The sequence below is a fragment of the Pleurodeles waltl genome, chromosome 7, assembly GCF_031143425.1.
Source record: "Pleurodeles waltl isolate 20211129_DDA chromosome 7, aPleWal1.hap1.20221129, whole genome shotgun sequence".
Taxonomy (NCBI): Eukaryota; Metazoa; Chordata; class Amphibia; order Caudata; family Salamandridae; genus Pleurodeles; species Pleurodeles waltl.
The window spans coordinates 1,470,678,318-1,470,690,775 of record NC_090446.1 but is presented as its reverse complement, the minus strand read 5'-3'; the positions used below and the strand labels follow the sequence as shown (position 1 = coordinate 1,470,690,775).

Here is a 12,458-nt window from a genome sequence, read left to right as displayed (position 1 = left end):
TTTGTTTCCTAATCTAATTGCAAAACCAAAGGCTGCTCATGATTGAACGAATGTTAACCAATGGCAAAAAAAGTCTAAAATTATAACAAAATCTACAAAATCTGGTTATCAATAAAGAAGGTTCTAAATTTAATGGATTTATGGCCCAAGGCCATGATATACATATGTTGGAGTTGGCACTCTCTGCAAGGTCACCCCAAGACATTTTGCTTTCACCCCTCCTATTTTTGCTGAATTCATTGTTGTTGGTGTTTTAGGACTCTGCACACTTTAACCAGTGCTAACCAGTGCTAAAGTGCTTGTGCTCTCTTCTAAAAACATGTAAATACTAGTTTACACCTGATTGGCATATTTAATTTACTTTGAAGTCCCTTGTAGAGTGCTATACCATATACCCAGGGCAACCTATATTTATAAATGCAAGAAAAATACAGTGTAAATCAAGAGGGAAAGAAGACTAGTGACAACCCCTTTTTGAATGTGTTCAGGCAGAGCCTTTGTGATGTGTTGGTGGTGGGTGACAACTCCTAATCCTCGTTAAGGCAGAGTGCCCCATCCTGCCACCACCTAGTCTCCTTTTGTCTTGCTATCAGGGAGCAATATACAAGGACCTATTGTGAGTGTGCCTGAATACATTCACAAAGGGTTTATCAATTGTCCTTTGTGTCTGGGACCAGGGGAGTGGAAACCTCAAAACCTTATCCTACTTCAAAGTGAGCATCAGGTTTAAGTAATGGACCTTCAGACACAACTCTTCAGTACACTTCTAAACCTGTGGAAGACTCAGAAGGACTGCTGTGCTGCTCTGCCAGGAGGACTGTAACTTTGATGCCCTGCTGCCTGAGTGAAGGACTGGACCGGCTTCTTGATCCCAGTACCACCAGAGTGACTACAGGGGCCAGCTGGCTGGCCTCATGATCAGAATTTTCAGGGACAGAAAAGGCTTCAACTACCTTGAATTCAGCACCTCAACTCTGTCTGCTGTGGGTCAGGCGCACCAAGTGGTGCTACCCCAGTTCTGGACACTTGGAATTGGAACTGAAGGTGCTCTGCCAGCCTAGCTGTGGTCCTGTAAGCAGAGCCAATGCAACATGGTGCATCTCTTTGCAGCTCAGCTTCTGAACCACCTCTCTGTGATGCATCCCTGATGCAGAACTTTGTATTGCAGCCTGCTGTCCCCTACGAACCTCAGCTGCACAAAGCATCTTAAACACAGGCCTTCGCATTGAAAGCCTCTTATCAATGGCATCCTCGAAGATGATGATGATCTCCGCACAGCAAGCCCCGCAAGTTTTTCAGAACCACCAGTGCATGAGGCAGCTTCAATGCAGGACTTTGTTTCACAAGCTCCTCATTGACATTATCCTTGACGATGGCACAGGACCCTGCATCTTAGCTTCGCAGCTCCTCAGAACTTCCACTTTGCAACAAACCCTCAATGCAGGATCTTGCAGTGCTCAAGCAAAGTGAATTTAAGGTTCTCTAGATCAGCTGGCTTAAATCGGTACCTGTAGCCAGCCTGCACTTCATAGTGGTTGGCTGGAACTTGTGTGCTGGCCTGGAGCGGCATGACCAGATAACCACAGCGGGCCTTTGAATTTTTTCGGCAGTAGTTTCAATTAAATATTAACTATTGCATACCTCTGGGTAAGCCAGTTTGCTTTTTGGCATTTTGATCTCAAATAATGTATTAAACTTCACTTTATTTCTCTAAATTGGTATGGGGGTTTTCCGGTGTTGTGTTCTCACTTTATTTGAATTGGTGCATAAATACTTCACACAAGGCCTCTAACTTAAACTTCTTTTCTGCCAAGCTACCAGAAGGTTAAGCACATGTTAATTTGGGGGTTTCTTCTGTTTCAGCCTGATAGAGACTGTGACTGCTGCTTGAATAGGTTTTCACCCCACCCCACCACTCAAACAGTAACCAAATTCCCAACAATGTTTTTGAGAGGCTGGAATTTAGGTCATGATCTTCTATAAAGAAAACAAAGTTATCCCCTCCTTATAAAGCAGGACAATGATGGCTAGTGACACAAAGCTGGAATAACTGAATTACTGTTGGCCAATTGTGACACCAAATACACCCCTATATGATCTAATGGAGATCCTGCCAGAGTTTAACCCTCTAGAGGCCTATCTCGTACTAAACTCCATTGGGCTCAAGGATATATACATACTATATAAATCCATAATTTTATATGCCCTTGACTCTACTTGCTATATGGCAGCATGGCAGCCAACATGGTTGGATTTTCTTTTGCCGTTGGTAGATTAACAATGAGTGACATTTTTATCATAAAATGTATAAAGAATAACTGAACATTGTTTCTAAATGCCAGAACAAGTGTCTGAATGATTGATGACCTTGTATTTATAATGCTGATGCTACACTCCAAAGGGTGTGACCCTTGCATACTGAAGATGGAATATTGATATATAGACATACCAAGGGCAAAATATCAAAGGCAAAATATTGAGAGGTAAGTATAGCTTTGGTGTCCCTAACTCCATATATATGTATCTTAATCATATAAGTATCTTGAAGGCATACTGATGCGGACTTGCTAATGTTGAGTGATGTGGCGATGTGGTCTTCAATATATTGTCTATTCTTGTATAATGATAATCATATGCTCATCATTTGTGCAGTATTATCTTCCAAAGAGACATCCAGCTTTTACCTCCTTACTACTAGAGATGGGGTGCTTTAAATCACATAGAATGCATTACATCAAATAATTTTCGATTGTTCCCCAAATCTCTTAAAAAAGAATTGTATTATTCTTCTTCACAAGTTGCATCTAATCCTGATTCAGCAATTTTCTGCACATCCCATCGGTGTTCCAGGAAACAGATCTGATACTTGATGGAATTCGGTCAGCCACAAAAATATCTGAAACAATGAAGTTTGACACAATTGAGGTATCACAGGCATCTATATGAAGTGCCATATCATCAGTGACATGCCCAATATCCAGCAGTCAGTTAGTAGTGTCCACTGAAATAACTGAGTAAATCTGACAAGAACAAAAGCAGGGCAAAAAAGGACAGCATTACAGTTTAAACAATTTGGCTCATTAGAAGTAGAGGGGTGTTAGAACGGGTCACTGGTTGACAGACAGTTTGCACTCTGTCCAAGCAGGGACCCTCACTCTAGTCAGGGTAAAGGAGAAACATGCCTGGTTAACCCCCACCCTCTTGGTAGCTTGGCATGAGAAGAAAGGCTTAAATCAGAAGCAATGTGTAAAGTATTTGAACCGACACACATGGGGTTATTACAACTTTGGAGGAGGTGTTAATCCTTCCCAAAAGTGACGGTAAAGTGACCGATATACCACCAGCCGTATTACAAGTCCTTAGGATATAATGGACTCGTAATACGGCTGGTGGTATATCCGTCACTTTACCGTCACTTTTGGGACGGATTAACAACTCCTCCAAAGTTGTAATAACCCCCACAGAGTAAAACAGTGAATACACAACAAAATTGACACCACACCAGTTTATAACAATAGACAATATGTATCTAAATCAAACAAGACCAAAATGACAAAAATCCAACATACACAAGTCAAGATATGAATTTTCAAAAGAATAAGAGTCTTACTCCATAGAAAACAATGGAAACATTGATTTTACACAAAGTACCTGGTTTGCGTCAAAACTGAAGGCGCACGGGCGAGCGTGCATCGGAAAAGTCAGCAATGCATCAATTCCTTACTCGCAAATGAGGCTGTGCGTCATTTCTTCTCCGGCCAGGTAGGCGATGCTTCGTTTTTCTCCCTTGCAAGAGAGCGATGCGTCGAATTCCAGACAGGGCAACTCGGATCCGCGCCGGTTCACAATGACTTTGATGCCCAGGGATGATGCGTGACAAATCTGGTCGCAGGGTGTTAGAAAACCGTGCTGCGTGGGGTTTGCGTCGTTATCAGCAGCCACAAGCAGGTGTTGCATCATTTCTTCAGCCGTGATGCGTCGATGTCCCAGCCGCGGTGCAGGTGGAACATCGATTTTAGCTGCAAAGCGGGTGGCGCATGGTTTATCAGCCACGTTGCAGATTTCCCCGCATGGCGTTCTGTCCATGGATTTCAGCTCTTGTTCTGTGATCTTCACCTCTCTAGAGCACAGGGACCGGATAGGGCACCACTTGGCATTGCAGGAGTGTCAGCAGAGAGTCCAGGTCCTGGCCAAGGAAGTCTTTGATTGCCCTGAGACTTCAAATTAGGAAGCAAGTTAAGTTCAAGCCCTTGGAGATTCTTCTTCAAGAAGGAATGCACAACAAAGTCCGCTTTTCATCCCCTTTCACAGGCAGAAGCAGCAACTGCAGGATAGCCCAACAAAGCACAGTCACAGGCAGGGGCAGCACTTCTCCTCAGCTCTTCTCCTTGGCAGATGTTCCGCTTGGTTCCAGAAGTGATCTCAATTCTGGGGTTTTGGGTCCACTACTAATACCCCTTTCTGCCTTTGAAGTAGGCAAACTTTAAAGTAAAGTCTCTGTTGTTCACAAGATCCTGCCTTGACCAGGCCAGGCCCCAGACACACACCAGGGGGTTCGAGACTACATTGTGTGAGGGCAGGCACATCCCATTCAGATGTAAGTGACCACTCCTCCCTCCACTCTAGCTCAGATGGCTCATCATGATATGCAGAACACACCCCAGCTCCCTTTGTGTCACTGTCTAGAGGGGATTCACAAACAGCCCAACTGTCAGTCTGACCCAGACGGGGAACCCACAAACAGGCAGAGTCACAGAATGGTTTAAGCAAGAAAATGCCCACTTTCTAAAAGTGGCATTTTCAAACTAACAATAAAAACAACAACTCCACTTAAAGATGTATTTTTAAATTGTGAGTTCGGAGACCCCAAACTCCACATTTCTATCTTCTCTCAAAGGGAATATGTACTTTAAGAATATTTAAAGGCAGCCCCCAGGTTACGCTATGAGAGTGATGGCTCTTGCAACAGTGAAAACTGAATTTGGCAGTATTTCACTATTAGGACATGTAAAACACAGCAGTACATGTCTCACCTTTAACATACACTGCACCCTGCCCATGGGGCTACCTAGGGCCTACCTTAGGGGTGCCATACATGTATAAAAAGGGAAGGTTTGGGCCTGGCAAGTGGGTACACTTGCCAGGTTGAATTGGCAGTGCAGAACTGCACACACAGACACTGCAGTGGCAGTTTGGAGACATGTTTGCAGGGGTACTTATGTGGGTGGCACAATCAGTGCTTCAGGCCCACTAGTAGCATTTGATTTACAGGCCCTGGGCACCTCTGGTGCACTTTACTAGGGGCTTACTAGTAAATCAAATTAGCCAGTTATTGCAAAACCAATCAACAATACAATTACACAGAGAGCATATGCACTTTAGCACTGGTTAGCAGTGGTAAAGTGCCCAGAATCCTAAATCCAACAATAACAACAAAAAACAGGTCAGAAAAAATAAGAGGAAGGAGGCAAACAGATTGGGGATGACCCTGCAAAAAGGCTAAAGCCAGAGGAGACCAATCAATACCTTGATGGACTTCCCTGATTGGGGCATAGAACATGGAGCCTGGCCCGCAACAACAGGGGCATGTTCCAGTTCTACGTCTTCCTGAACCCAGTTGGATCCCTCTGTCCATACTCTCAGGGCCCACTAAGCTAACCCATGGGGAACCCTTCTCCTGCAGATACCATCTGTGCAGCACCGAACCTTACTTTGCTCGCAGATATATCCCAGGGGACAGACAGTACCACAGTGTCCAACACAATAGTGTTACCCACTCTACCCCCAGAGTGTTACTCCTTCTCAGGGGCAACTCTGTCTACCAGGACAGCAAGCCACAGTGGCCACTGACAGCTGACAGGGATGAGAGCCAGGCCCCAGGTCTTTCAAGGCTCTCCAATCACTGTGACTGTGGTGAGTGGGGGCAGTAGCCCAGGTGCCTGGTACCCTTTGACCACTCTCCCTTCAACGAGGTCAGGGATGGCAGCCTGACACTGGTCCTCCCTTCCGGGGCTCTATACCCTCCCCATAGAAGTGGCACCCCCAGAGTCCAGAATTGTCAGGGTGCTTAAGGAAGCAGTCCTGCACAATTCTCCCACCAGTGCAGGGATGTTAACCTGCAATTGGTCTTCCAACCTGGAGTCTGTACCCTCAGGTTGGACCAGGGTCAGGGGTGAGGCTTCCCTCCCCCTATCCCGCCTTCTGGGGTCCTGCACCACCCCAATAGGAGTGACCGCCCAGAATCCAGAACTCTCAGGGGGCTTAAGGAACCAGTCCTGAACAATTCTCCCACCACTGCAGGGATGTTAACCTGTAACTGGTATTCCAACCTGGGGTCTGTACCCTCAGGTTGGACCAGGGTCAGGGTGAGGCTTCCCTCCCTCTATCTTTCCCTCTTGGGCCCTGCACCCCCCCCCCACTAGAAGTGCCCCCCAGAATCCATCATGGTAGTGTCACTGTGAGCAGTAGCCCCTCCCTCCAGGTCAGGGGGGACTCCCTGAACCTGGCCCCTCAATCCAGGGTCAGTACCCTCTGATTGAACTGGGGTTCGGGGTGGGTCTCTTTCTCCCTGCCCCTAATCCCAGGGCTCTGCACCCCCCCCACCATGGAGATTACCCATAGAAGTCACACTGGAGAGAGTGATTGGGAAAACTGCCCTCCCCAATCAGGTCAGATTGTACCCCGTGCACGTGACCCTCCAGCCTATGTTCTGTATCCTCAGGCTGGACCACTGCCTGGCAATCCAGGACTTCCTATGGTGCACACCTACCCCCCACAACGGAAACACTTTCCCTAGGACCTACGTGGGAGTCTGGCTTGTCCCCTGACCTCTGCCCACCTGGCAGAGCCTGGATCCCCTGTAGCCCAGAAATGGTATCACCAAGGTCATTCTGGGGGGCTCTGACCTCAGAGCTAACCTCTGACCCTCCAGATTCTCCACTAGAGCCCACAACCCCCTCTTAACCCTTTGTCTGGACTTCTACACCCCCTCACTAGGAGTGGTACTGCCAGACAACAGAACTGGTGGGATGCTAGCTACAGCCACCCTCCCCAAGTTCTCCTGACACTATGGGGTCTCCCTCCTCGGATGGCCCAATGGTACAAGCTAGGCTTCCCTCCTGGTATTCACTTGGGGAACCCTCCAGGTTCTGGGACTTGATCTCGGGCACCCTGGGACTTAGCCCACCCCATTCCCTCTCCTCTGAGAATGGACGTGGGATCAATCACCCATCCCATTACACTGGGACCTACCTGGGACACTGCAAGCCTCTCCCACCTCACCTGGTTGGGAAATTCCTAAGCCACTCCCTTCAGGAGCATCTCCAAATGCCTCTTCAGACCCTCTACTACTCACCCAGAGGTTTGCCTCCAGTGCAAGTTCCCTGGGGTCAGAGAACTTGCAGTCTATCTGGTGTTGGCGCAGCTCTGGAAAACAAGGACTGGACATATGCTCTCCTGCAATCATCACACAACCCCTCACATGAGTTAACCAAACTACCCTTCACCCAACCATTCAGTGCTTCATCTTTAAAAAAAAGTACCCCACATCACCCTCCTGAGACTGGTGAGACAGCACCTGACTGTCCCTGATTCATAACTCACATCCTTCTGGGGTGCCTCCGCACTTCATAACGAGGACCTCTACCTGGGAAGAACCCCTCTCCCTGTACTCTCACCTAGAGCCAGTAGAGTGTCCCTCCCATCACTAGGAATAGGACTCCCCATGCCAGTTCCCCAATCCACCTCAGGGATCCTGCGCACCACTGGAGCTAACTCATACCCCTGAACATCCTGGTATATGTAAGCCCCCTCCTTCAAGTGGGGCACTAAGTCTCTGGGCAGGTGCACTTCATTATCAGTACTGAACATAAAACTTTTGCTGCCACCATCTGAACTGGATTCAGCCCTCATGCTTCCAGCTTTCTCAGTTTTAGCTCATAAGCCAAGATTACCCTTTTCTCCTCTAAGTCCAGCCTTCTCTGCTCCATCTCCAGTTCCATCCTAAACTTCTCTAACTCCAGCTGGTGAGCCCTCTCAGCTGGTGCATCTCCAGATTGAGACATGATGGCAAGTCAAAAGTGCATAGTTCCAAGGCAGGAAAATAAGTTCCCAATGAGAATTTCAAGAATCAACAAAAAATAAGGAACCAGGAAAAAGTCCAAAAAGAGAAAAAGCAAAAAACAAGTAGTATGTGGTCAAGTCATGGTCTGCACTGAAAACAGTAGTGTACACTTAATCACTGTATGTCAAATAGAAATACCAGTCCAATCTTTACCGCTGATCACCAATGTTAGAAATGGGGTCTCTCGTTGGCAGTCAGTTTGCACTCTGTCCAAGCAGGGACCCTTACTCTAGTCAGGGTAAAAGAGAAACACACCTGATTAACCCCCACTCACCCCCTTGGTAGCTTGGCATGAGCAGAAAGGTTTAACCCAGAAGCAATGTGTAAAGTATTTGTACCAACACACACAGTAATAAAGTAAAAACACTACAAAATGGACACCACACCAGTTTAGAACAATAGGCAATATTTATCTAAATCAAACAAGACCAAAATGACAAAATTCCAACATACACAAGTCAAGATATGAATTTTCAAAAGAATAAGAGTCTTACTCCATAGAAAACAATGGAAACATTGATTTTACACAAAGTACCTGGTTTGTGTCAAAAATAAAGCTGCACGGATGAGTGTGTATTGGAAAAGTCAGTGATGTGTCGATTCCTTACTCACAAGTGAGGCTGTGCGTAATTTCTTCTCCGGTCAGAAAGGCGATGCATCGTTCTTCTCCCTCTCAAGAGAGCAATGCATCGATTTCCAGACAGGCCACCCAGAATCCATGCCGGTCCAGGATGACTTTGACGCCACGTGAGAAATCTGGTTGCGCGGTGTTAGAAAACCACGCTGCTTGGGGTTTGCATTGTTATCAGCAGCCACAAGCTGAGGTTGCGTTAACAGTGAATACAGAATTTGGCAGTATTTCACTGTTACGACATGTAAAACACATCAGTACATGTCCCACCTTTAACATAAACTGCACCCTGCCCGTGGGGCTACCTAGGGCCTACCTTAAGGGTGCCTTACATGTATAAAAAGGGAAGGTTTGGGCCTGGCAAGTAGGTACACTTGCCAGGTCGAATTGGCTGTGCAAAACTGCACACACAGACACTGCAGTGGCGGCTCTGAGACATGTTACAGGGCTACTTATGTGGGTGGAACAATCAGTGCTTCAAGCCCTGAGCACCTCTAGTGCACTTTCCTAGGGACTTACTAGTAAATCAAACATCATGGAAAAACAAATCAACAATACAATTTACATAGACAGCATATGCACTTTAGCACTGGTTAGCAGTGGTAAAGTGCCCAGAGTCATAAATCCAACAAAAACAGGTCTGAAAGAATAGGAGAAAGGAGGCAAAAATATTGGGGAAGACCCTGCAAAAAGGGCCAGGTCCAACAAGGGGTAACAAGAAATGGTAGAGGAATACGAAGAACTCCAAAGGAACTGCTTTTATTTTGAAGGATAGATAGATTGCTCTATCAATATAAGTGAACAATACATTCTGAAAAAATAGTACTTCCAAAATGTACCACAGCAAAAACACCAGGCATGGATTTGGTCGAATTTTAAACGCCAGTAGACACTTCTTATAATTTTAGCATAATCAAACCTGATTATAAGCCATCCCGCCATGGGAGTAAGCAACCAATGGATGATCCTATTTTTTAGATGTACAGTATCAGATATGTGATATGGGCGACACTCTGACCGACACCATAGCATGGAGAGAAGTTTTGGGAAGTAGATGAAGCGTCTGTAACTCATTGTTGCTAATATGTCACAAGCTGATGTATTTATTAACTGAATCTACAGGACTGCTATTAGGTATGATTCGGTCTGTCCTTCTTGAAGTTATTAAATGCAGGTTGTGAGGCTGGTGACAAATGTGGGGATTGCAGTTTCTCAGTGATTGTCTCACTAAGCTCAGCTGATGCGCCTCTGGAAACACATTCACAAGAAGATTGCTTTTCTAGGCACAGCTTGGACTCAATTGCAAACACCCTGTCCTCCACGATTTTAAAAAGTAGAGGAAAAACTCCTTTAAATTAACCATCAAGCTGTTCATGAATAAATCATAATTAAAAATGCCTGTAGGACATTGGGTTACTGGTTGAGTTGGAGGGCAAAACACTACTCAAGCAGCAATGACAATATTTGCAATGTGTAAAGTACTTATGTAGCACTTCAAACAGTAACAAAGTGAAAACACAACACAAGAAAAATCTCACATTAATTTGGAAAATTAGAGTACAATGTAATGAATAAAATGAGACCAAAATGACAAAAATCCAATTGAAAGAGCTGAAGTTGTGATTTCATTTAAGTGTAAAATACCTCCCAAAGGCCGAAAGCACCACTTGCGGCTTTCTGGTCAAGCAAGATTGGGTGGAAGTCACTAGTTAAGACTGGGTAGCATGAAGTGCGGGTAGGATACAGGGACTAGCTTAGCCCTACTAAAAAGTTACCTTCTCAATACAGTGCAAAGAGTCCTGTTCGGGTGGAGGAGGGCCGTGAGGAACTGGGAAGTGTCACAGGCGGTTGTCGATGTATTGCAAAGAGAGACCTCCCATCATGGATAGGAGTCACTGTAGCATGAAGATCCTATTGTCCTCATGAACAATTGGGCCCGTGCCTCTGAGTGGCGCGTGCCCCGTGAGCATCAATGCTCAAGTCAGGTTGACAGAACTTCGCATTGGTGGGATGTGAAAGCGACAAGATTTTGGTGCTAAATGGCCCTTTCGTGGTTGCGAAGAGCCAAAAAAATTAAGGCCCATATTTATACTTTTTGACGCAAAATTGCGCTAACGCAGTTTTGCGTCAAAAAAATTAGCGCCGGCTAACGCCATTCTGAAGCGCCATGCGGGCGCCGTATTTATTGAATGACGTTAGCCGGCGTTAGCCGCCGGCGCCGTCTGGTGTGCGTTAAAAAAAACAACGTACACCAGGCAGCGCCGGCGTAGGGGGATATGGGGCTTGGGCATCAAGAAATGGGGCAAGTCAGGTTGAGGCAATTTTTTCGCCTCAACCCGATTTGCGCCATTTTTTTTCACTCCCAACCCCCATAGAAATGACTCCTGTCTTAGCAAAGACAGGAGTCATGCCCCCTTGCCCAATGGCCATGCCCAGGGGACTTATGTCCCCTTGCCATGGTCATTGGGCATAGTGGCATGTAGGGGGGCACAAATCAGGCCCCCCTATGCCACACATTTTTTTTTAAAAAAACACTTACCTGAACTTACCTTAAAGTCCCTGGGATGGGTCCCTCCAGCCTTGGGTGTCCTCCTGGGTTGGGCAAGGGTGACAGGGGGTGTCCCTGGGGGCATGGAGGGCACCTCTGGGCTCCTTCAGAGCCCACAGGTCCCTTAACGCCTGCCTTTTGCAGGCGCTAAAAAGCGGCGCAAAAGCGGCCGTACGTCATTTTTTTTGACCCGCCCACTCCCAGGCGTGAATTTTGCCCGGGAGTATAAATCCGACGCACATGCCTCAGAGTCGATTTTTTAGACGGGAACGCCTACCTTGCATATAATTAACGCAAAGTAGGTGTCCACGCTAAAAAATGACGCTAACTCCATGGACTTTGGCGCTAGACGCGTCTAACGCCAAAGTATAAATATGGAGTTAGTTTTGCGTCGAAATTGCGTCAAAAAAAACGACGCAATTCCGGCGCAAACGGAGTATAAATATGCCCCTAAATTTGCTCATTGAGTGGTCAAGTAAGGTAAAATACGGTCTGAAGTTATATACCTGGTCTGCTGTGACGTGGAGGGTAAGGCATCGCCGGTTATGATTAGCCGTGGAATGGTCTTTTGTACTGCTGGACATAAGCTTTGTTGTAGTGGTGTTCCTTGTCATGGTGTGGTGTGTTGTAATCGTGTGATGCCTATTCTGTGGTATCAAAGAGTGACATGTTGGGTGTTTTGTGGCTGTGGGAATGTAGGATGGCATTCGAAGGTGTAGTTGTGATTCACCTTATAAGGTAACGCAACTGCACAGAATTACAAATATTAGGAGGTGCGTGGTTTGTAAGTGACCTAGCAATGCTGCACATAATACTGCCCCCTGCTATTCCAGTGACAAATTCCACCTGCTGGGAACAGGTGACATTTGGGAACAGAAAGGTGCCTGTAATTAGGGAACACATGGGGTAAAAGGCCTGGTGATACCAGAACTCTCATGTTATTCCCCATTCAGTATCTCTAACTCATATTCACCAGCAAGTGAGGGAGTAATACAAGCCGATAGCTAAAATACCCGCCCGGTATTTACGACCTCATTTTAGTAGCCACCTTGTGACGAGGCCCTTAATGATAGCGCCTGTGGGTTAGCGGGATGGGCGGAGGCGTGATGGACAGTAGGTTGTTTCTTGGAGTGTCAGTGTCTTTTTCTTGTTTAGGA

At 46.3% G+C, this 12,458-nt stretch overlaps 1 protein-coding gene across 3 annotated transcripts in view; it reads left to right on the top strand.

Moving 5' to 3' along the window:
- Positions 1-12,458, top strand: part of MAG (myelin associated glycoprotein) — a 331,431-nt gene that overhangs the window by 52,086 nt on the left and 266,887 nt on the right. The window lies entirely within an intron of this gene.